This window comes from Mesoplodon densirostris, chromosome 6, assembly GCF_025265405.1.
Source record: "Mesoplodon densirostris isolate mMesDen1 chromosome 6, mMesDen1 primary haplotype, whole genome shotgun sequence".
NCBI classification, from domain to species: Eukaryota; Metazoa; Chordata; class Mammalia; order Artiodactyla; family Ziphiidae; genus Mesoplodon; species Mesoplodon densirostris.
This window is the reverse complement of record NC_082666.1, coordinates 31,855,751-31,880,688: the sequence shown is the minus strand read 5'-3', so window position 1 is coordinate 31,880,688 and position 24,938 is coordinate 31,855,751. Positions and strand designations below refer to the sequence as shown.

Sequence of the window (24,938 nt, the reverse complement as noted above, 5' to 3'; positions counted from 1 at the left end):
CGTATATACTTGAAGAGAGACTCAAATCCAGGCCTTTGCAATTCCATCTCCCATGCTCTTTCTCCTCTTCCACATCGCCTCTGGCATGTTTTTCTGCCTATGATGAGCTGCTGAGTCCTTAGCATTACCTCAAAAGTACCTGCTCACAAGGTATGTCATACTTGGCTAATTCCCACTACCCAGAGAACAGTCCATTCTATGGAGTTTTTTCTTTGTTATGTCAATATAAAAATAGTGCAAAGCTTGGGAAATAGATTTTAAGCTATTAAAATCTTACCATCTTAACAATACTACTTTAATTGTGTTTATATGCATTCATATTTTTAAATAATTGTAATCATACTCTCTATATAATTTTGTATCATTTGTTCACTCGTTAAACGCATATTTACTGAGTATTTGTTATGTTCCAGGCACCATTCTACCAGTGAGAACTACATATGGTAGAGAACAACAAAGTCCCTGATCTCTTTGAGATTACATGTGCTGGAGAAGACAGATAACAAACAATATAAATAAGTAAGACATATTGTACATTAGATGATAAGTGCTAAAGAAGAAATTTAAAAAAAAAACAGGCAAAGGGGGTAGAAGTTTGGGTGAGGATAAGAGGAGCAGTTGAAATTTTAGATAGATTCCAGGAAACACTTTACTGAAAAGTTAACAACTGAGAAAAGACCTAAAGGAAGTGAGACAGTGAGCCCAATCTGTGGGATGGCAGGCAGAATTTTAATATGACCCCATGGTACCCTTTGCTCCTTGGTTTGATTTCCATGATTATGCTATGTTATGTGGCAAAAGGAATTTTGCAGACATTGACCCTAAGACAGAAAGTTTATGCATATGGGCCTAACCTAATCACATGAGCCCAATAAAAGCAGAGTTTTCTCCAGTTGGTAGCAAAAGAGAAAGTGAGGAACAACATAAGGGAGGTTCTCTAATGCTCAGATGGAGGGGGCCACATGGAAGGACCTTGGAGAAGCCTCTAGAGATGACAGTGAACCCTCCAGCAAACAGCCAGAATGAAGATGAAAATCTCAGTCCTGCAAATGCAAAATACTGAATTCTACTACCAACAACTTGAATGAGCCTGGAAGCAGATTCTTCCCAAAGTCCCAGGATAAGAGGCTAGCTGGTTACACAACACAGGGAATATAGCCAATATTTCATAATAAATACAAATGGAATAAACCCTTTAAAAGTCATGAACAACTATGTTTTACACTTGAAACTTATATAATATTGTACATCAATGATACCTCAATTAAAAAAATAAAAATAAAAAAGGAGTCCAGCTGGCTTTCACCTTAATTTCAGTGTGCGTGGAGCTGACTGAGCCAAGTGTAGAGAAGTGAGTACACAGAGGTATGGGCATTGTTTCATGCTTGTATTCCTGATGACAAGGATATTTTCATTAGCTATACAATATTCTCATGTGTACCACAACTTACTTAGACCTTCCCCTCTGACTAATTCTGTTGCTTCAAGTCTTTTTTCATTAGACATTGCTGCAACAAGTACCTTCATTCATATAGCATTTTTCCTTAGTTGGCTAGTTTGTCTTTCCAAAGATTGTTATTTTACAATAATATATGGGCCTCAATTTCCCTGGATTCTTGCAAGCACTGACTATTATCATTCTTCTAATTTTCCCTATTTTAATAAGTAAAAGAACAACAATTAAAGTCTTTTCTGTGAATACTTACAAGAATGAAGATTTCTCTCAATTTGTTTCCTCATAGCATTTCCGTTCATTGATTTTCGAAAGAGGCAATGTTGCTTATTGAGTTACTGACAGGTAAGGCAATCAATAGAAAGAGGTTTCAGACTTGATTTGGATCATGACTTGCTCTTCTTCAATCCTCTATGTCTCCAGTTCTTCACCTAGGAAATGAAGACAAAGTCTGGCATCGTATCAAAACAATATTTATAAAACATTTACAGAAGTGTCCCTGCATTTCTTCCTATTAACCTATATATTTTCTTTCAAAACAAAAAAAAGTGTTGTAGAGTGCAAATAACTCTATTGTATTAAGTAGTCCTCAATCATCTAATCAGCATGCTGTGTAACTTTGAGTAAGTCACTTCAACTCTTCGTAGCTTAGTTTCTGCATCTATATAATGAGGAAATGGGAGTAATTTTCTAGCCAATCCCTGCATGCTATGAGTGTCTATGATCTTACATAGAAACTATCCACATAATTTACCAGACATGGGCTCTGGTAAATCCTATCCTCTCTGCACAGATACAACGGGTCTACATTTCACCCCCAAATTAGTTATTTCTGATCAACTTCCTCAGACACACCTTTACAGCTCCCTATTCCATTCCTGTTTACTCTGTTATCTCTTCAAATAGTTACATCTTAGCTTTTACTTTTAAGGTAAAAAATTAAACCCAGGTGGCTTCTTCTTCTCTACAATAAATATCAGTGATCAAAGAATTATAGACATTGAAAAATGTATTTATACCACTGAAAAGCATAACCCCAATAAATAGCCCTCTGAGAAATTTAACAAAGATTCAAGGAGTGAAAACACAAATAAACAAGGATTGAGAGGGTGATGAAAATCACAGGTCTGGAAGATATTTTGAAACTCACAAATGAATAATAAATGGTGCTTTATTCCAATACATTTAATAAAACAGATGGATGATTTTCAAGGGAAAAGTATGTTCCCAAGTTGGTTCTTAAAAAAACAAGTAATGAGCAGATCAATAACCAAAGATAGAATTGAGTAGGTATCAAAGGGACATCATTGAAGACTAAATATGGCTAATTTTGTCTCTCAACTCTTTCAAACTTTCAAAGGCAAGAAAATTACTCTGATTTTGAAAATATTTATTAAATAAATATGTCTTTAAAAACAGAGCTCTGGGAAACTTTCCCATTCACTTTGAGGTTAGCATAATTTTAATATCAAACCTAAAAAGGATCACAGTAAAAGAAAACTGTAGATCAATCTTTTTATTCCTAAAGATACAAGAATCCTAAATAAAACATTATTAGATTCTGTCAAACAAGATAAAAATAGAACACTCTGAAATTAGCAAGTGGGGTTTATTCCAGGAATTCAAGGATGGTTTTACATGTTAATTACATTAACAATTAAATGGGCTTTCATGAAATTCAACATCCGTGATTATAAACCTTTTATAAACAGAATTCAGAAAGAAAATTCCTTAACATAATAGTTTTCAAAAATTGAGGCCCATATATTATTGTAAAATGACAATCTTTGGAAAGACAAACTAGCCAACTAAGGAAAAATGCTATATGAATGAAGGTACTTGTTGTGGCAATGTCTAATGTCATAATAGTTTTCAAAAATCACACCTAATGAGAAAAATTAGACATATTTGTTCAAATGTTATAAATAAAGATGAAGCTTATCCTTATTTTTTTCTATATTGGATTGGAGATCTTAGTCAATGGATAGAATAATAAAAATAAGTAAGAAAAATAATTGGAAAGGAAAATGTAATCATCATTTCAAAATGATTTAATTATCTATCCAAGGGCAAGAACGATGTCTCTTTCTTTTTTTTTAACATCTCTATTGTAGTATAACTGCACTACAATGTTGTGTTAGTTTCTGCTGTATAACAAAGTGAATCAGCTATACATATACATATATCCCCATATGCTCTCCCTCCTGCACCTCCCTCCCACCCTCCCTATCCCACCCCTCTAGGTGTACACTAAACACAGAGGTGATCTCCCTGTGCTATGCAGCTGCTCCCCACTACCTATCTATTTTACATTTGGTAGTGTATATATGTCCATGCCACTCTCTCACTTATTGAAGAGGATGTCTTTTCTGGATTGCATATTCTTGCCTCCTTTGTCAAAGATAAGGTGACCATATGTGTATGGGTTTATCTCTGGCACTTCTATCTGTTCCACTGATCCATATTTCTGTTTTTGTGCCAGTACCATACCATTTTGATTACTGTACCTTTGTAGTATAGTGTGAAGTCAGGGAGCCTGATTCCTCCAGCTCTGTTTTCTTTCACAAGATTGCTTTGGCTATTCGGGGTCTTTTGTGTTTCCATAAAAATTGTACAATGTTTTGTTCTACTTCTGTGAAAAATGCCGTTGGTAGTTTGATAGAGAAAGATTTGAATCTGTAGATTTATTTGGATAGTACACTCATTTTCACAACGTTAGTTCTTCCGATCCAAGAACATGGTATATCTCTCTGTTTGTATCATCTTTAATTTCTTTCATCAGTGTATTATAGTTTTCTGCATACAGGTATTTTGTCTCCTTAGGTACATTTAGTCCTAGGGATTTTATTTTTTTGTTGTTGCAATAGTAAATGGGAGTGTTTCCTGAATTTCTCTTTCAGATTTTTCATCATTAGTGTATGGGAATGCAAGAGATTTCTGTGCATTCATTTTGTATCCTGCTACTTTACCAAATTCATTGATTAGCTCTAGCTGTTTTCTGGTAGCAACTTTAGGATTCTTTATATATAGTATCATGTCATCTGCAAACAGTGACAGTTTTATTTCTTCTTTTCTGATTTGGATTCCTTTGATTTCTTTTTCTTCTCTGATTGCTGTGGCTAAAACTTCCAAAACTATGTTGAATAATAGTAGTGAGAATGGGCAACCTTGTCTTGTTCCTGATCTTAGTGGAAATGGTTTCAGTTTTTCACCATTGAGAAAGATGCTGCCTGTGGGTCTGTCATATACGGCCTTTATTATGTTGATGTAAGTTCTCTCTATGCCTACTTTCTGGAGGGTTTTTATCATAAATAGGTGTTGAATTTTGTCAAAATCTTTTCCTGCATCCATTGAGATGATCATATGTTTTTTCTCCTCAATTTGTCAATATAGTGTGTCACACTGATTGATTTGCGTATATGGAGAATCCTTGCATTCCTGGGATAAACCCCACTTGATCATGGTGTATGATCCTTCTAATGTGCTGCTGGATTCTGTTTGCTAGTATTTTGTTAAGGATTTTTGCACCTATATTCATCAGTGATATTGGCCTGTAGTTTTCTTTTTTTGTGACATCTTTGTCTGTTTTTGGTATCAGGGTCATGGTGGCCTTGTAGAATGAGCTTGGGTGTGTTGCTCCCTCTGGTATATTTTGCAAGAGTTTGAGAAAGATAGGTGTTAGCTCTTCTCTAAATGTTTGAAAGAATTTGCCTGTGAAGCAATCTGGTCCTAGGCTTTTGTTTGTTGGAATATTTTAATCACAGTTTCAATTTCAGTGCTTGCGATTGGTCTGTTTATATTTTCTATCTCTTCCTGGTTCAGTCTTGGAAGATTGTGCTTTTCTAAGAATTTGTCCATTTTTTCCAGGTTGTCCATTTTATTGGCATATAGTTGCTTGTAGTAATCTCTCATAATCTTTTGTATTTCTGCAGTGTCAGTTGTTACTTCTCCTTTTTCATTTCTAATTCTATTGATTTGAGTCTTCTCCCTTTTTTTCTTGATGAGTCTGCCTAATGGTTTGTCAATTTTGTTTATCTCCGTAAAGAACCAGCTTTTAGTTTTATTGATCTTTGCTATCATTTCCTTCATTTCTTTTTCATTTATTTCTGATTTGATCTTTATGATATCTATCCTTCTGCTGTCTTTGGGTTTTTAAAAATTCTTTCTCTAATTGCTTTAGGTGTAAGGTCAGGTTGTTTATTTGAGATGTTTCTTGTTTCTTGAGGTAGGATTGTATTGCTATAAACTTCCCTCTTAGAACTGCTTTTGCTGGATCCCATAGGTTTTTGGTTGTCATGTTTTCATTGTCATTTGTTGCCAGGTATTTTTTGATTTCCTCTTTGATTTCTTCAGTGACCTCTTGGTTATTTAGTAGTGTATTGAATAGCCTCCATGTGTTAGTATTTTTTACAGATTTTTTTCCTTTAATTGATATCTAGTCTCATAGCATTGTGGTCAGAAAAGATACTTGATATGATTTCAATTTTCTTAAATTTACCAAGGCTTGATTTGTGACCCAAGATATGATCTATGCTGAGGAATGTTCCATGAGCACTTGAGAAGAAAGTGTATTCTGTTGTTTTTGGATGGTATGTCCTATAAATATCAGTTAAGTCCATCTTGTTTAATGTATCATTTAAACCTTTATTTCCTTATTTGTTTTCCTTTTTTTTAAAAGGAGAAAATCGAATTTAATTTCATACATATGGAAACCCCACACTTATTTATTTTCATTTTGGATGATCTGTTCATTGGCCATGGTGGGGTTTTATAGTCCCCTATTATTGTGTTATGGTCGACTTCCCCTTTTATGGCTGTTAGCGTTTGCCTTATATATTGAGGTGCTCCTACCTTTGGTGCATATATATTTATAATTGTTATATCTTCTTCTTGGATTGATTGCTTGATCATTATGTAGTGTCCTTCCTGTCTCTTGCAACATTCTTTATTTTAAAGTCTATTTTATGTGATATGAGTATTGTTACTCCAGCTTTCTTTTGATTTCCATTTGCATGGAATATCTTTTTCTATCCCCTCACTCTCAGTCTGTATGCGTCCCTAGGTCTGAAGTGGGTCCCTTGTAGACAGCATATATATGGGTCTTGTTTTTGTATCCATTCAGCCAGTCTATATCTTTTGGTTGGAGCATTTAATCCATTTACATTTAAGGTAATTACCAATATGTATGTTCCTATTACCATTTTCTTAATTGTTTTGTATTTGTTATTGTAGGTCTTTTCCTTCCCTTGTGTTTCCTGCCTAGAGAAGTTCCTTTAGCATTTGTTGTAAAGCTGGTTTGGTGCTGCTGAATTCTCTTAGCTTTTGCTTAGCTGTAAAGTGTTTAATTTCTCCAGTGAATCTGAATGAGATCCTTGCTGGCTAGAGTAATCTTGGTTGTAATCTTGGTTTCCCCTTCATCACTTTAAATGTGTCCTGCCACTCCCTTCTGGCTTCCAGAGCTTCTGCTCAAAAATCAGCTGTTAACCTTAAGGGGATTCCCTTGTATGTTATTTGTTGCTTTTCTCTTTCTGCTTTTAATATTTTTTCTTTGTATTATATTTTGATAGTTTGATTAATATGTGTATTGGCATGTTTCTCTTTGCGTTTATCCGGTATAGTACTCTCTGTGCTTCCTGGACTTGATTGACTATTTCCTTTCCCATGTTAGGGAAGTTTTCGACTATAATCTCTTCAAATATTTTCTCAGACCCTTTCTTTTTCTCTTCTTCTCTTGGACCCCTATAATTCAAATGTTGGTGTGTTTAATGTTGTTCCAGAGGTCTCTGTGACTGTCCTCAATTCTTTTCATTCCTTTTTCTTTATTCTGCTCCCTGGCAGTTATTTCCACCATTTTAACTTCCAGCTCACTTATCCATTCTTCTGTCTCAGTTATTCTGTTATTGATTCCTTCTAGAGTATTTTTAATTTCATTTATTGTGTTGTTCATCACTGTTTGTTTGCTCTTTAGTTCTTCTAGGTCCCTGTTAAACGTTTCTTGTATTTTCTCCATTATATTGCCAAGATTTTGGATCATGTTTACTATCATTACTCTGAATTCTTTTTCAGGTAGACTGCCTATTTCCTCTTCATTTGTTTCGTCTGGTGTGTTTTTATCTTGCTCCTTCCTCTACTGTATATTTCTCTGTCTTCTCATTTTGCTTAACTTACTGTGTTTGGGGTCTCCTTTTCACAGGCTGCAGCTTCATAGTTCCCATTGTTTTTGGTGTCTGCACCCAGTGGCTAATGTTGGTTCAGTGGGTTGTGGAGGCTTCCTGGTGGAGGGGACTGGTGCTTGTGCTTGGGTGGATGAGGCTGGATATTGTCTTTCTGATGGGCAGGACTGCGTCTGGTGGTGTGTTTTGGGGTGTCTGGGAACTTATTATGATTTTAGGCAGCCTCTCTACTAGTGGGTGGGGTTGTGTTCCTGTCTTGCTAGTTGTTTGGCATGGGGCGTCCAGCACTGTAGCTTGCTGGTCGTTGAGTGGAGCTGGGTCTTAGCATTGAGATGGTGATGTCTGGGAGGGCTTTCACCGTTTGATATTACATGGGGCCGGGAGGTCTCTGGTGGACCATTGTCCTGACTTGGCTCTCCCACCTCAGAGGCTCAGGCCTGACACCCGGCCAGAGCACCAAGACCCTGTCGGCCAGACGGCTCAGAAGAAAAGTGAGAAAGTAAAATAAATAAATAAAATAAAATAAATTAAATTAAATTAAAATAAAATTAAATTAAAAAGTTACTAAACTAAAAAATAAGAAAATATTATTAAAAATAAAAAAGTAAAAGAAAAGAAAGAAAGAAAGAAAGAAGTGAGCTACCAAACCAAATAACAAATTCACCAATGATAACAAGCACTAAAAACTATACTAATAAAAAACAAAACAAAAAAACCCGGACAGACAGAACCCTAGGAGAAATGGTAAAACAAAGCTATACAACAAAATCACACAAAGAAGCATACACATACACACTCACAAAAAGAGAAAAGGAAAAAAAATGCATATATTTAAAAAAAGGAAGAGAGTAACCAAATCAATAAACAAATCTACCAATGATAATAAGCTCTAAATACTAAACTAAGATAAACATAAAGCCAGAAACAAATTAGATGCAGAAAGCAAATCCCAAGTCTACAATTGCTCTGAAAGTCCACTGCCTCATTTTGGGATGATTCCTTGTCTGTTCAGGTATTCCACAGATGCAGGGTACATCAAGTTGATTGTGGAGATTTAATCCCTGCTCCTGCGGCTGCTGGGAGAAATTTCCCTTTCTCTTCTTTGTTTGCACAGCTCCCGGGGTTCAGCTTTGGATTTGGACCCACCTCTGAGTGTAGGTTGCCTGAGGGCGTCCATTCCCTGCCCAGACAGGATGGGGTTAAATTAGCAACTGATTAGGGGCCTCTGGTTCACTCAGGCCGAGGGGAGGGAGGGGTACGGAATGTGGGGTGAGCCTGCGGCCACAGAGGCCAGCATGATGCTGTAACATCCTGAGATGTGCTGTGTGATCTCCCGGGAACTTGTTCCTGGATCTCGGGACCCTGGCCGTGGTGGGCTGCACAGGATCCTGGGAGGGGAGGTTTGTATAGTGACCTGTGCTTGCACACAGGATTCTTGGTGGCTTCAGCAGCAACCTTAGTGTTTCATGCCTGTCTCTGGTGTCTGCACTGATATCCGTGGCTCACAGCTGTCTCTGGAGCCCCTTTAGGTGGTGTTCTGAATCCCCTCTCTTTGTGCACCATGAAACAATGGTCTCTTGCTTCTTAGGCAGTTCCAGACTTTTCCCTGGACTCCCTCACAGCTAGCTGTGGCACAGTAGCCCCCTTCAGGCTGTGTTCATGCAGCCAAGCCCAGGCCTCTCCCTGGGATCTGACCTCTGAAGCCGGAGCCTCAGGTCTGAGCCCCCACCCACCCCGGCAGGTGAGCAGACAAGCCTCTCGGGCTGGTGAGTGCTAGTCGGCACAGATCCTCTGTGCGGGAATCTCTCCACTTTGCCCTCTGCTCCCCTGTTGTTGCGCTCTCCTCCGGGGCTCCAAAGCTTCCCGCCAGCCCACACCCCATCTCCACCAGTGAAGGGTCTTCCTAGTGTGTGGAACTTTTCCTCCTTCACAGCTCCCTCCCAGAGATGCAGGTCCTGCCCCTATTCTTTTGTCTGTGTTTTTCTTTTTCCTTTTGCCCTACACAGGTACGTGGGGAGTTTCTTGCCTTCTGGGAAGTCTGAGGTCTTCTGTCCGTGTTCAGTAGGTGTTCTGTAGGAGTTTTTCCACATGTAGATTTATTTCTCATGTATTTGTGGGGAGGACGGTAATCTCTACGTCTTATTCCTCTGCCATCTTGAAGGTCCCTCCACCATGTCTCTTCTTATTTAACATTATGGCCTGAATGGCTAATACTTCCTGGAACTTAGTAGGAGTTGAAATATTTAATGAATAATAAAATATGGAAAAATTAACTAAAATTGTTCAAAGATAATAGAATGACAGAATTCGAAAAGGTAAGCAAATTTCAAAATCTATGGCATTCATGTATAGAAATAACAGCTGGAATAAAATTACATCTTACAGAAAACATGTACAGAACCTCTATAAAGAAAACTGTGAAAGAAGACTTGAATATCCCTGAGACATTCATGTTTCTAGATAAGAAGACTCAAACAAGTAAGAGTGTGAATTCTCTCTTAAATTAATCTAAAATTTTATACAGACTATTAAAAATTGCAATGAAGTTTATTCAAAGTGGTAAACTGACCCAAATTTCATTTCAAAAAATATAGTTGGGAGCCATAAGAAGAATACATAATAGAGAAGAACAAGGAGTGGGGACATTTGTCATTGAAGATATCAAAATGCACTACAAAATGAATATCTTTAAACTGTAATACAGATCCGGCAATGGGTGTGGCTATTAGAGATATAAAATAGAGAACCTAGAAATGGATCCAAGATTTATCAGAATATAAAATATGATATAGATATACTATAAGAATGGTGAGAACAAACTGTCAGATGTTGCTTTCGTTTCCATTTATTACAAAATAAACTGATATCCATATCACAACATAAACAAAATTACATTCCAAGTTAAAAATTTAATTAGGAAAATTATAAAATAAATAGAGGGACTTCTCTGGTGGCGTAGTGGTTAAGAATCTGCCTGCCAATGCTGGGGACACGGGTTAGAGCCCTGGTCCAGGAAGATCCCACATGCCGCAGAGCAACTAAGCCCGTGCACCACAACTACTGAGCCTGCGCTCTAGAGCCCGTGATCCACAACTACTGAGCCCGCATGCCTTAGCTACTAAATCTCGTGCACCTAGAGCCCGTGCTCTGCAACAAAGACAAGCCATAACATAACTTTAAAGAGAAGCCCACACACCACAACGAAGAGTAGCCTCCACTCACCAGAACTAGAGAAAGCCCATGCGCAGCAACGAAGACCCAACACAGCCAAAAATAAATAAATAAATAAATAAATAATATTTTTTTAAAGCCCAGCTTTAAAAAAAAAAAAAAAACAGAAAAACATATGGCAGAAAATTTTAGAATGAGGAATTTTTTTCTAGATATGATGATACACTTGAGAAATTTGACTATATAAGGATTAAAATTTTTTGTACAGAATGTCAAATAATTAGGAGCAAATGAAAAAATAAAATAAAACATATGTAAATAAATATTGTTACTATATACAGAATTATTAAAATGACAGAATACAGACAAACATCTCAATGGAAAAAAAGTGGGTATAGATTTCCAGTTAAGCATCACAGCTTGAACACATACATTTATCTTGGTTCCCTCCAAGAAATATAGTATAATGACAATAAAGGAATGACAAAGTATGAACCTGAAGACAAAAAATACAACAGAAGAGACAACACAAATGGGAGATGTCAATAACATTTAAAAAAATCTTAGTATAGAGAACAGAAAGGTGAGTGACTCTGATGCTTTGGTAATGGCATTCTGCTCCATAAGCATACCAACCCTGTGCCTCTACTCATAGCTTTTAATTAGCATTCCAATGCCTGATTCCAAAATATAGATTGACAAGGGTCACAAGATTTATGTGGAAAGACTCCAGTATGAAAGACAGAAACCAAAATTAACAGAGAAGAAAAGCTATAACACAAGGAGAAGAAAGGTTAAAAATATAATACCTTCGTAACAATAAGAGAAGACATGGAATTCATGAAGAAGAAAGAACAAGACATTATAAAAAGAGAGCATGCAGGGAATAAAAAAAACCACCACAACATGAAAATATGATTCTAACATAAAATATCCAGTAGAAACTGGAAGGTCTTAGAGTCTAGAAAGTCTAGAAATTTTTCTAGAAAACAGAAAAATCAGCCAATGAGAGAAAATGGGAGCTAAAATATGAGAAATTAGAGAATTAATTCAAGAGGTCTAACCAAGAGGAGTTCCAGAAAGAATGAGTACATGTGTGTGTCTGAAAGACAGAAAACAGGGAGAAATTATCAAAGAAATAATACAAAAATTTCCTAAAACAAACAGACACAAATTTACCTAGTCTTCTCCTACCAATCAGCCCAAGTAATAGAAAAGAACCTGCAAGTATATCATGAAATTTTAGTGCTTTAAGAATAGAGAAAAGAGGGCTTCCCTGGTGGTGCAGTGGCTAAGAATATGCCTGCCAATGCAGCGGACATGAGTTCGACCCCTGGTCCAGGAAGATCCCACATGCCACGAAGCAACTAAGCCTGTGTGCCACAACTACTGAGCCTGTTCTCTAGAGCCTGTAAGCCAAAACTTCTGAAACCTGCATGCCTGGAGCCCATGCTCTGCAATAAGAGAAGCCACCACAATGAGAAGCCCATGCATTGCAATGAAGAGTAGCCCCTGCTCACTGCAACTAGAGAAAAGTCCGCATGCAGCAACAAAGACCCAAGCAGCCAAAAAATAAATAAATAAATAAATAAAAAAGAATAGAGAAAAGATTCTGAAAATGTCCAGAAAGAAAGATGAAAACACAAGAGATCAAGAATCAGAACAGCATTGGGCTTGTTAACAACACCATGGATGCTGCAAACAGTGGAGAAAAATGCCTTTAAAATTCTGAGGGAAAAAATAGTGTCCAACCTAGAGTTACATATACAAGCAAATTACCAAATCAAGTGTGAGGGTAGAAAAACATACTTTTAGACATATAAGTTTTCAAAAATAAAATGGTTCCATGTACCCTTTCTCAGTATTATACTGCAGTTATGTCCTATAACAAAATTAGGGAAAAGGAGGAAATGAGGTCCAGGAAAACGGAAGCAGAAACACAAGGCTGCTGTAAGGGGATTTCAATAATGGGGAGAGGAGGTCCTAGGAGGATATTTTTGCAATGGGCCCAAATAGCTGAGATTGGAACACAATGATGGACACATTTTTAAAAGGAAATTATAGATCACCTATAATGTTTAACTTATTAAGAGTTTTAGCACTCTCACAGAAATTTTGGTGATAGATTTGTGTACATGGAAGATTAAGTGCAAGCCCCCAAACGAGATAATTATTAACTCCAGGCAAAACAAAAAGCTGAACCAGAAAGAAAACCTAAACTATGTATTATACTTACTGAGCTATGAATTATATTCATGTAATAATGATGTAAATAGTGAATTAGAAATTTAGTCCCAAATTATGATATATCTGCATTGAAAGGATGGTCAAAGAGAACTGAATATGTCTGTATGGACAGGGTGGGATGGGGAGAACACTGAAAGAAACATAAATCTTCCTTTTACCTAGTAGGAAATCAAGAATTAATATCTGAAATTTAAAAATAAAAAAGGAACACAGAAGCAAATAATTTAGAAACATGAAATTAAATATCAGAAGAAACCATTACAAGAGTTGAGCATGGTTACCTTTGGGTAGCAGAATTGGAAGGGTAAGAAATATGGGACAGACAAATGCTATTTTTTGCGAGTAATCCTTCTGTTCTAGTGGAGCTTTTAAACTATGCATATGTATTATTTTGCTAAAAAGTAAAATAAAGAGTCAAAAGATATGAAGAAGAAATACAGATGGCCAATAGGCACATGAAAAGATGCTCACCATTGCTAAATATTAGAAAAATGCAAATCAAGATTACAGTGAGGTACCACCTCACACTGGTCAGAATGGCCATAATTAAAAGTCTACAAATAACAAATGCTGGAGAGAGCATGGAGAAAAGGGTACCCTCCTACACTGTTGGTAGGAATATAAGTTAGTGCAGCCACTGTGGAAAACAGTATGGAGGTTCCTCAGAAAACTAAAAATAGAATTACCATATGATCCAGCAGTCCCACTCCTGGGCATATATCCAGACAAAACTATAATCCAAAAAGATACATGTACCCCTATGTTCACAGCAGCACTATTCACAATAGCTAAGACATGAAAACTACCTAAATGTCCATCAACAGATGAATGGATAAAGAAGATGTGGCACATATATACAATGGAATATTACTCAGCCATAAAAAGGAACGAAACTTAGTTATCTGTAGTAAGGTGGATGGACCTAGAGACTGTCATTCAGAGTGAAGTAAGTCAGAAAGAGAAAAACAAATACCGTATGCTAACACATATATATGGAATCTAAAAAAAAAAAAAAAAAAAAGGTCATGAAGAACCTAGGGGGGCAAAACAGGAATAAAGATGCAGACCTACTAGAGAATGGACTTGAGGACATGGGGAGGGGGAAGGGTAAGCTGGGACAAAGTGAGAGAGTGGCATGGACATATATACACTACCGAACATAAAATAGATAGCTAGTGGGAAGCAGCCACATAGCACAGGGAGATCAGCTTGGTGCTTTGTGACCACGTAGAGGGCTGGGATTGGGAGGGTGAGAGGGAGGGAGATGCAAGAGGGAAGAGATATGGGGACATATGTATATGTATAACTGATTCACTTTGTTATAAAGCAGAAACTAACACACCATTGTAAAGCAATTATACTCCAATAAAGATGTTAAAAAAAAGAACGAAATAATGCCATTTGCAAGCAACATGAATGCAACTAGAGATTATCATACTAAGTGAAGTAAGTCAGAAATAGAAAGACCAATACCATATGATATCACTTATATGTGGAATCTAAAATATGACACTACTGAACCTATCTATGAAACAGAAACAGAATCATGGACATAGAGAACAGACTGGTGGTTGCCAAGGTAGAGGGGATTGGGGGAGGGATGGAGTGGGAGGTTGGGGTGAGCAGATGTAAGCTATTATATAGGGAATGGATAAACAACAAGGTCCTACTGTATAGCACAGGGAACTATATTCATTATCCTATTATAATCCATAATAGAAAAGAATATTAAAAAAGAATGTATATATATATTTATAACTGAATCACTTTGCTGTATAGCAGAAATTAACACATGATAAATCAACTATACTGCAATAAAAGATATTGATAAAAAAGAGTCAAAAGATATGAACTGGAAAAATCAAAATAAATTTGAAAGATTAATAATAAGCATCTGAAAAGATGCAAAACTTCAATAAAGAATCAAGGATTCAAATTTAAACAAGAAGATATTTTTCACCTATTAAATTGGCAACAATTTACAAAATTTATAATATCAAGAGTTCATAAAGATGCAGAAAAATGAGGACTCGCACAAAATGCTCGTTGAAATATATAAATTAGCCCACTTCTCCTGAAGAGAAAAATGGCAATTCACATCAAAATTTAAAACATGACTCTGATCCAGCAAATCTACTTCTAAGGAAACCATGAGAGGGCTTCCCTGGTGGTGCAGTGGTTGAGAATCTGCCTGCCAATGCAGGGGACATGGGTTCGAGCCCTGGTCTGGGAGGATCCCACATGCCACGGAGCGGCTAGCCCCATGAGCCACAATTACTGAGCCTGCGCGTCTGGAGCCTGTGCTCCGCAACAAGAGAGGCCGCGATAATGAGAGGCCTGCACACCGCGATGAGGAGTGGCCCCCACTTGCCGCAACTAGAGAAAGCCCTTGCACAGAAACGAAGACCCAACACAGCCATAAATAAATAAATAAATATTTTAAAAAAAGGAAATCATGAGAAAACTTTTCAAAAATATGTACAGAAAGACATTTATTAAAGCATATTTATTAAAATACCTGAAACAAGCTAAATATTCATTTTATAGAACATTTTAAAAACTAAGTATAATATTAATAAAAAAGAAACCATGCACAATTAAAATGATGTAGATTCACATTATCATGGAAAGACGTTGGTAATATACTAAATTATATGAAAAATGTGGGTAAGCAATACCTCAATATTAAAATTTATTATAGTTCATTTTAGTTTCTGGAAGGCACCTTCCTCCTCCATTATATGTTCTTTTAAGAGTTTTTCCTAACTATTCTGTTTGTTCAAAAGAATAACGTTAGAATGATTTTTGTCATGGTCCCAAGCTGTAATGTGCGAGCCCATCCAACCCCAAACTAGCTGTCCATTTATCCAGCAATCCATCCATCCATCCATGCTAATATAGATAGGTTGTACCAACCTATCCCCATACTAAAAGTAGATAAAGAGTGTGGGATGATGTCTGAGTAGAGATAAAGTAGAGATATTTGCTTTCTGTTTTCTAACTTCTGCATTGTCTTAATTTTTCTTTTTACAGTGAAAAAGTATCATGTTTCGAATCCTCTCAAAAAATTATTTCCACTTTACAAAATAAAACAAAACACAATGGGTATGTTTAAAACTGTTTTCGCAAGACCAGTGACTCAGACCATCTTGATTCCATTGACAATTTTGCAATGAACAGAGGGAGAGGCTGAAGATAGCAGAAGAGATCCAGATAACCAAGGAATTGGGACTTCCCTGGTGGTTCAGTGGTTAAGACTCCATTTCTTCTACTGCAGGGGTTGTGGGTTAGGGTTAGGGTTAGATCCTTGGTTGGGGAACTAAGATCCCGCATGCCGAGCGGCACGGCCAAAAAACAAACAAACAAAACAGATAACTAAGGAACTGAAGTCCCCATGAATGCAAGCCAGGAAGGAGCTGAAGCCCAGACAGAATGGCTGGTCTTGAACAGGAATAGATATCCTCTGTGAGGGAAAAGGGTGACAGTAAGTGAACATGAATTAAAGAGTGTGGGGCTGGGAGAGGAGCAGGAGAGGAAGCTAAAGCAAAGTACCAACAGGTCAGCCAGATGAGCAACTTTGAAAATTCATTTTGTTATACCTATAGCAGACATACACGGTTTTTAAAAAATCTTATTTCTTTAATATAAAAGGCATTCATGTTCTGTGTAGATAATTTGGGAAATATAGGAAAATATAAAAAAGAAAATTAAAATTACCTGTATGTCCCCTTTATACTCTCCCATTTTCTCTCAATATTATACCCTGAGAATTTCCCTATGTCTTTAATAGTCACTTAAAACATGATTTTTTTTTTTTTTTTTTTTTTTTTTTTTTGCGGTACGTGGGCCTCTCACTGTCGTGGCCTCTCCCCCTGCAGAGCACAGGCTCCGGATGCGCAGGCTCAGCGGCCATGGCTCACGGGCCTAGCTGCTCCGCGGCATGTGGGATCTTCCCGGACCGGGGCACGAACCCGTGTCCCCTGCATCGGCAGGCGGACTCTCAACCACTGCGCCACCAGGGAAGCCCCTTAAAACATGATTTAATGCTTGTAAATTATTCCATTATATTTGTTTTAACCATCCCTTTATTCTTAGATATTTAGATTATTTTTTTCATTCTATTATAAATATTTTAGGAATATCCTTGTATAAAATTCTTTGCACAGCTGGTAATTCTTTGGAATACATTTTTACAAGTGAAATTACTGGGTCAAAGGGTATATAAACTGTTTTTAGGCATATATATCAAGCCTGATTGATTTTTAAGAAATTTATTAATACTTCAAACAGCCTCAGATGAGGGTCCAAATATTCTATCCCTTGCTAACATAGAATATTGTTAAAACCTCTGCTAAGTTGATGAGTTAAAATTAATTAATTATTCATTTGGGCTTATTTTTAATGCCAGTGGAGATGAACTTGTTTTTATATTTTTACTGTCATCTCTATTTTCCCTACTCTTTCTTCACATGCTAAGGAATTTTGCATTATATCATGGATAATCTGATGTTATATTGTAGAGACTTTGGATTCTTTTATATTCTTTTAAAGACTATTGACTTCCTTAAGTAGGCAATTAACTTGGCCTCAAAATGCAAACTCTGTCTCTTGGATAGTAACTCAAATCTCAATTCAGTTTTAACTATTTAAGCTTTAATAACTATTCTGCTTGTAATCTGTTTTGTGTATGCATGGTTCGAGGGTCAACCAGATATCTGGATAGAGTTATGCACATAATAGAGGGCTCCCCTCTCTGGTTCTCTCCTTTCCAATACCCACCCTACCCCTCACTTTCTAGCACCCATGGTTGCCCTGAACTCTGTTTACTGCTTCTCTAGGAAAGATCAATTCCGGATTTTATATCTGTTTTTTAGCGAACCTGAATGGTACAGACTAGGGCCTGCCTTCTGGCTAAAAATCACACACACAGGTGGTGTGATGAATTGGGAGATCGGGATTGACACATATACACTAATATGTATAAAATGGATAACTAATAAGAACCTGCTGTTTAAAAGAATAAATAAAAGAAAATTCAAAAAATAAATAAATAAAAAATAAAAATGTATTCTTAAAAAAGAAATCACACACACACAAATAGACACACACACACAAACACACACGGGAAAAAAATCACCAAGTGCTATTCCCTTTTTCCAAATATGGATTTTCCCTCAAAATGTGCCTGTGTCTGCTCACTCTTAAGCCTTTAGATTTTTATTTTTTATATTTTATTTTGAAGTTTACAGTTGTTATCTGCAGAAGAGTTAGTTTGATATGAGCTTATTTGATTACTACTGGAAAGAAAACCCCTGGGATTATAGATAATTAATTTTCACTTCCACAAAGGTTTGTTTTTTTTTTCTTTTTCTTTTTTTTAAAGATGTAATTCCCAAGCACACCTCAAGGAAGATAAGTTTCTCAGAATTCCAGTCCTCTTCTTTGAACATATTTGGGGAATGTTTCCTACAAAAGTTGCTCCTGGTAACTAGAGCTGTCTAGTTAGCTCCAAGCGTACACAGAAAACTGCACCTGAGCTCATATTGAACAAGATAACAATGGCACTGGGGGACTATAGTGCCCAGAAACCAATTAAGGCAGGGGTAAGGAAGGGATTTTCTTCAACTGGCTAATGGAGACCATAAACAGAGGCTCTGACCACAGTGAATTTGATGCTGGTCCCACACTTTCTTCTTGAATTTGAACAAGGATCAATGACTAGGAGGACTAATCTAATATGAGCCCTGGATGGCTTTTGTGTTTGCATTACCTCATGCTTAGCAACAATCGCTCATCTATGACTCCCTGGCACAAGGAAATATGATACTTTGCAGCTACAAGGTATTTGTTAAGGTCCCCATGTTCCTTTTCATCTTAAAAGGACGTTAGAATTTACCTATTTTAACCCATCATTTTAATTATCAGAAACGCACTGTCCAAAATAGGAAAGACCCACCCAAGATAACATAGGAAGGGGCACAGCTGCAATTAGAATGCAGTTGAGCCAACTCTCATTCTTGCAACTCTCAGCTCCACAATCAGTGTTTCAGAGACACAGCTATATGGTGTGTCCTTAACCTTTCTTAAGGTTAGACTCGAAAGTGTTCTGAGAGGAAGAAAATAGTCTGCTCAGTGATGTGATCACAATCTCTTGAATTCAGCAATATGACAGTGTGACCACTGCATTTAATGGTTGGTTGTTCTCGAAAATCAGGTAGACAAGTAAGGGCATGTGGTCTCTCTTGTAATTCTGCTCTTCTCACTTCCCCACCTCCCTCCTTCCCGTTATCAGCTCTGTGGCCTCATGCTCTCCCTCCACGCATGTTCCATAGAATTCAGTTGCAAAAGGACAACTCAAGATAAGTCAAATAGCAAAAAGGAACTGGCCAGGCCAAAGTTAGGTCAGGTCTGAATGATAAACTTCTTTTCCTGTGAAGTGTTTGGTTCTTCATATGTAGTAATTTCAATTATTCACCCGTTACCTAACAACACAAGAACATGTTCTTACTCATCAGCCTTCCTCACTTACGCTACAGGAACATGGAATCGAGCCATTCAGTTTGAAGAAAAAGCTTCTCCATGTTCAGTAATCCCTCCTTAAGACCTAGCTACCAGCTCAGGCATATCTGGTGGGACATCAAAGTCCTCAGCATGGAAAAGTAAGAGTAGATGTAGCTTCACATTATAAGAGTTGGGGAAAACACACACACACACACACAACAAAACCCCGCCTGTCTTCAGTAGTCTGTAAGATCTCTCTTGTCCCCAGGGTGGGAGAGATTCCTCAGGTGTTACCCACTTTATCATAGCATTCCTCATCTCTTTTTATCTTGTGCTCTTCTCCTCTTTCCAAGATCATAAATCAACAGAGACAGGTCTTCATTCTTCTTTCAAAGAGACAGGGGGAAGTCTAGACTTCTCCTATTCCATGGCAAAGTGAACAACCAGATAAATTTAACTACCTGCTTCTCAGGTAAAAATGAACTATTTCAAAGCTCAAGTGGGCAATCTGTAGCCAGGAGCCTCTGTAGCACCAGTCCAGAGTCTTTTTTGAATTCCTCTCCACTGCAACACCAGGAAGGGGGCCCATGTGGGAAAATGGCAGATTGGTGCAAGAGACTTCAGATTCCGGAGAGGGGTCACAGTCAAATCCAAGAGTGTGTGACAGCTGAAATTGTCCATGATTTACAAATTGCTGAAGGCAGTGACCTCGCCATAAAGAGCAAAGGCCAAAGGGAAGGCTTGGTGCCCATTGCTGGCATTAGGTTTCTGTCTAGAGGAGGAGAAGATAGCAGAAAACTGAAGAACATTTGGAACTAATTAGCAGGAATAAGGAAACTTGAGGCTAAGAGGTGGGAGTGGGATCAGGGTTGCATTACTACTTAAAGTAAGAAATAGTTGATCAACTTCACCAAGGGCTCTGCTTCTCCTTATCTTTCTTGTCCTCCACATAACTTAAACATAGCTGATTAAAGTACAGCCTCAGCTTTCAGCTTCCTGCAATATTAAGGATCTTATCTGCAGAATAATACAACTTTAAAAAATGAAAGGAATCAGCAGATATTACTGTTTTCTTCAAGGATGGTCTGGACCTGGGAATGTGGGAGATGTCAGGCAAAGAACTGAACTTTAGAGTCAAACAGACATGAACTCAAATATTCGCTCCACTGCTTACAAGCTATGTGACCCTGAGAGAGTGAGGTATCTCCACTGAGCTTCTGTTTTCCCATCAGTAAGAGTCAACCAGTACCACTTCCTTCACATGGCTGACAGGATAAAATGAGATCAAATATGAAAAGCCCGCCTCCCCCACACTGTGCTTAGCACAGAGCTGAGCTCATTAATTAGAAGTCTCTTTTCTTTATGCCTCATAAAAAAAATACAAATACGATATGAGGCATTTTTATCATTCTGTCATTCTAGAAATCGAGGCATACAACAGAGCCACAGTACTTAAAACAGTGTGGTATTCTTTCAAGAATAGGCATATAGATCAATGGTATAGATTGAGAATTCCCCAAAATTGTCTTATTCATAGGCAGAAATAAATTCAAGTTGAGTTAAAGACCCAGATTTGGGAAAATAAAACTAATTTTGTGCCAAGATGATAAAGGACAATAATAAGACCCTAGAGTTGGGAAGACTTTCTTAAAATCAGTTATGTAGCAAAAATAGAAAGGGGGAAAACATAGAAATTTGAACACTAACTAAGGAAAAAGGGAAGAGATAATCTGAGAGAAAATAGTCACAGTTGTAAAATATTGAGGTACAGAACAGACCAGAGATAAGTACCTGAAGCTTTCAAATAATTGTTAGCTATCTATTTAAAAAGTCAGAAGTCAATGAAAATATGACTTAAAGAATGTGAACAGGTAATCACAGAAGATGAACTCAGAACTGCCCTATGACAAATGGCTCTGCCTCATTATTAATCAGAAAATGTAAATTAAAATAACAATGAACCACTATTCTGCTACCAGTTTGACAAAGATTTAAAAGTTTGATAGTATCAAGTATAGACAAGCAAGGGATGGATGTGGGGGAATGGAGAGTTAAATTAAACACAGCTGCTCAGGACCTTGAAATTAGTACAATCAATCTGAAGGGCAAAATGATGTATATATTAAATTACTCACCCTACGCCCCAGCAATTTCTTTCTACATATCTCTCCTGGATAAAGACATACATACACACATAAAATATCTGATGCAGTATTGTATATAATATGAAAAAAATGCTTAAATATTTAACCGCAGAGGAAAGGATGAATACAATTCCATAAACACAAAGAATTCCTATAAAATGTTCAAAGAATAAAGTAGATTACACATATCAACAAGGAATACTCAAAAACAAAAGCCAGAACCCAATATTTCATATTTATCCCAATATATAGATATGTATGAAAAATACAAAGAGAAATTATTTCATCAGACAAATTCATCATACACTATGCTCTTAGTATTGATGGGAGGACATCAGTATGGAGATATGAGTTATCAGGAGACTATGGTTTAATCTGTAATTTAAGTTATAACTGGTATATTTATTGCTTGTGTAAATTTAAAAATAAATATGAAGAAAGATACAAATATTGTATACAATATTTGTATACAAAGATACAAAATACAAATATTGAAGAAAGATATGGTGCAAATATTCTGAAAATGTTGACAGTGATTTATTTTGGGGGGAATGAAAAAGGAGTATGGTTGATTATTTTTTCTTCTTTATACATCCCTATAATTAAAAAAAAAAGTTTTCCAAAGAGAAAAATGATCATCGTTATTCAGTGATACTCATAAAACCTCAGGTTATGGCACAAGATACCAAGCTAAACATGTTCAGAAAAAATGTTCTTGCCCAGTTTTGCAAGCATGATCTCATTTAATTCTTATATTAACCCTATGAAATAGATATTATTATCTCTGGTGATAGATAAGGAAATTGAGTTTCCAAGAAACTAGGCAATTTGCCCAAGTTCACACAACTACAGAGTCACAGAGCTGATAGCTCAATATATGTCTTTGGATACCAAAGTTAATAGTTTCCCCACCATGTGAGAGCTATCTCAATGCCAATGTTATATGCTAGTTTTTTAAAAAAACAAACTATAAAGCTACCATTTTTTTTTTTTACAAATTATAAAGCTGTTTCACTGCTAAATAAATTTGAAATCTAAGAAAGTGATAAATTAAACAAGCTTTTAAAATATACAGACATTTTATGGACATATATGCATTTAAATATAGGAGTTAAAACAACCTATTTAAGAGAACAATATTACTGGTCCCAAATAAGGCTGGTGTGTAGAAAAGCAAGCCATTTGCACAGAAAGGAAAAATCCTTTGTTCAGATGAAATAGTCTTACTCAGTGCGATACAGCAGCATGGAGTTCCACAGAATCACTAGAACCGTATTAGCAGGATCCCAACTCAAACAAGCCTAAGATGATGAGAATTTATTGCCTTACATAACTAGTTGCAGGCATATTTGCATCCAGGCGTTCAAAAGATGTTATTAGATCTCTCTCTCTCTCTCTCTCCCCCACTCCCTCCCTCCCTCCCCCCCCTCCTCCCACCTCCTCCTCATCCTCCTCTCTCCTCTTCTCTGTATTGTCTTCATTTTTCAGTATACTCTAGGCAAGTGGTCATATATATAACTTTCAAGTTCTCCAAGTTTCCATGGATATACTTTCTTGCAACCTCAAGAAGAAAAGAGATCCTCTTTCCCTCAGGGTGGGTCCCCAAGGAATAAATCTTCCATACCATAATAATCTCTGCAGCTAGTGGGATTGGTCAACACTGGGTCTTTATTACCATCTCTTTAGGCCCAGAAAAATGGATTCAACCCCACTCACACCAAAGGGATTGAATTGGATTATTACAAAATAGGTCAAGAAAGGTTAACCAAAGGGATTCTGGTCAGACAAAGAACATATGACCACAATTCAGTCACAGCTTTGACAGTATTATGTTTATGTGACCACTGGAAAGCCAGTGGGCTAACCTATGGAAGAGGGGAGACCTCATAGGGTTCTCTTGAAGATTAAACAATAGCTGGAGAGAAAGTGCCTACCACAGCATCTGGCAGATACAAAGTATCTTATAAAGTTTGTTTCATAATTGATTAATCAAAGGCAGAGGTAGTTCTGAACTACTTGTATCAATCACCTCATCCCAGAGACTTTATCAGTCAGCAAGTCCAACTGAAGAATACAGCATTCCTATCAAATACGAAATAGGATTGCAAGCCCATTTCAAGTTGTCCTTTGTAAGTCTACAGAAAGCCAGGGGACTGTGTGACCCGGGAGTCATAACAACCACAATAACAAAAACTGCAGTAACTAACATTTATTGCAGGCCAACCACGTGCCAAGTAGTTTGCTAAGTGCTTAACATACATTTTCTCAGGCAATCTTTCCCATAACTAACAAAGTCGATATTATTGTTATCATTTCTTCATTTCAGATGAAGAAACAGATGTAGCGAGGCCAAGTAATTTGCCCAAGGTCAAGCGAGTGACAAGACTTGGACTCCCACTTGGTTGTGTTTGACTTGGGAGCCTGAGCTCTTAACCGTGCATTGTTCTGTCTCGCACTGCCCTTCGAGGCCTCATAATACCCCGAGGAGAAGACTCAACATGAAATAGCATTTGGCTGCATTCCAGTCAGTCAACACATTCATCACTAGATGCACAAAGAGAGCAGGTAGGTTGGATTCCCTGTGCTGAACACAACAATTCAGGCCAATACAGGCACTGACCTCTCACTTGATTTGAAGTTTTAGCATCTCCATCTTGAAGACTTCCCTAACATCTCAGCTACTGTATTTAATGGGACCTTTTGCTGATGGGGTCAAGTGGGATCAAAGAGAATTTACCTTTTTAGTTTCTTTTTCTTTCATTGGAAAAAATTATTTAAGCATAATGATTATGGAGTTATTTCTCATTGGCGAAATTGTGGAGCTGTGTATTGAATCAGAGAAGTGTTGGGACGCTGGGCACAGATGGCTTTAATTATTAGGGCAGCCATTTGACAGATGTGGCAGTCTAGGTTTCTGCTGCCTTGGACAGGTGTAAGCCATAGGATTTACCCAGAGGGAGTTGTGGAGAGCCAGAATTGGATAGAGCCCTGTGATGGCCCTTTATTTTGTCTTAATCCACCCCTAGGTACATAGTTATCATATTTCTTTGCCTCAAGGCATGGTCAAGTCAGTCAAAACCATCAAACCAAGTTTGTGTGCAGAAAGAAAATCTCAAAGAGAGAATACACTGTTAGCAATTGGTCCCAAACTCTGTTCACTGTTTTTACTTAGAAGCCTTTCTTCTCTTTAATTATGTCTTTATAATCAAAAGGATATATGTATGTCCCTCCTCTGGATCAAAACAAGCA

The 24,938-nt window shown here is 37.2% G+C and overlaps 1 long non-coding RNA gene across 1 annotated transcript in view; it reads right to left on the bottom strand.

Moving 5' to 3' along the window:
• Positions 1-24,938, bottom strand: part of LOC132492655 (uncharacterized) — a 111,345-nt gene that overhangs the window by 43,523 nt on the left and 42,884 nt on the right. The window contains exon 3 of the long non-coding RNA XR_009532841.1: positions 1,707-1,884. This is a non-coding gene — a long non-coding RNA (uncharacterized LOC132492655). The remainder of the gene's footprint in view (positions 1-1,706; positions 1,885-24,938) is intronic.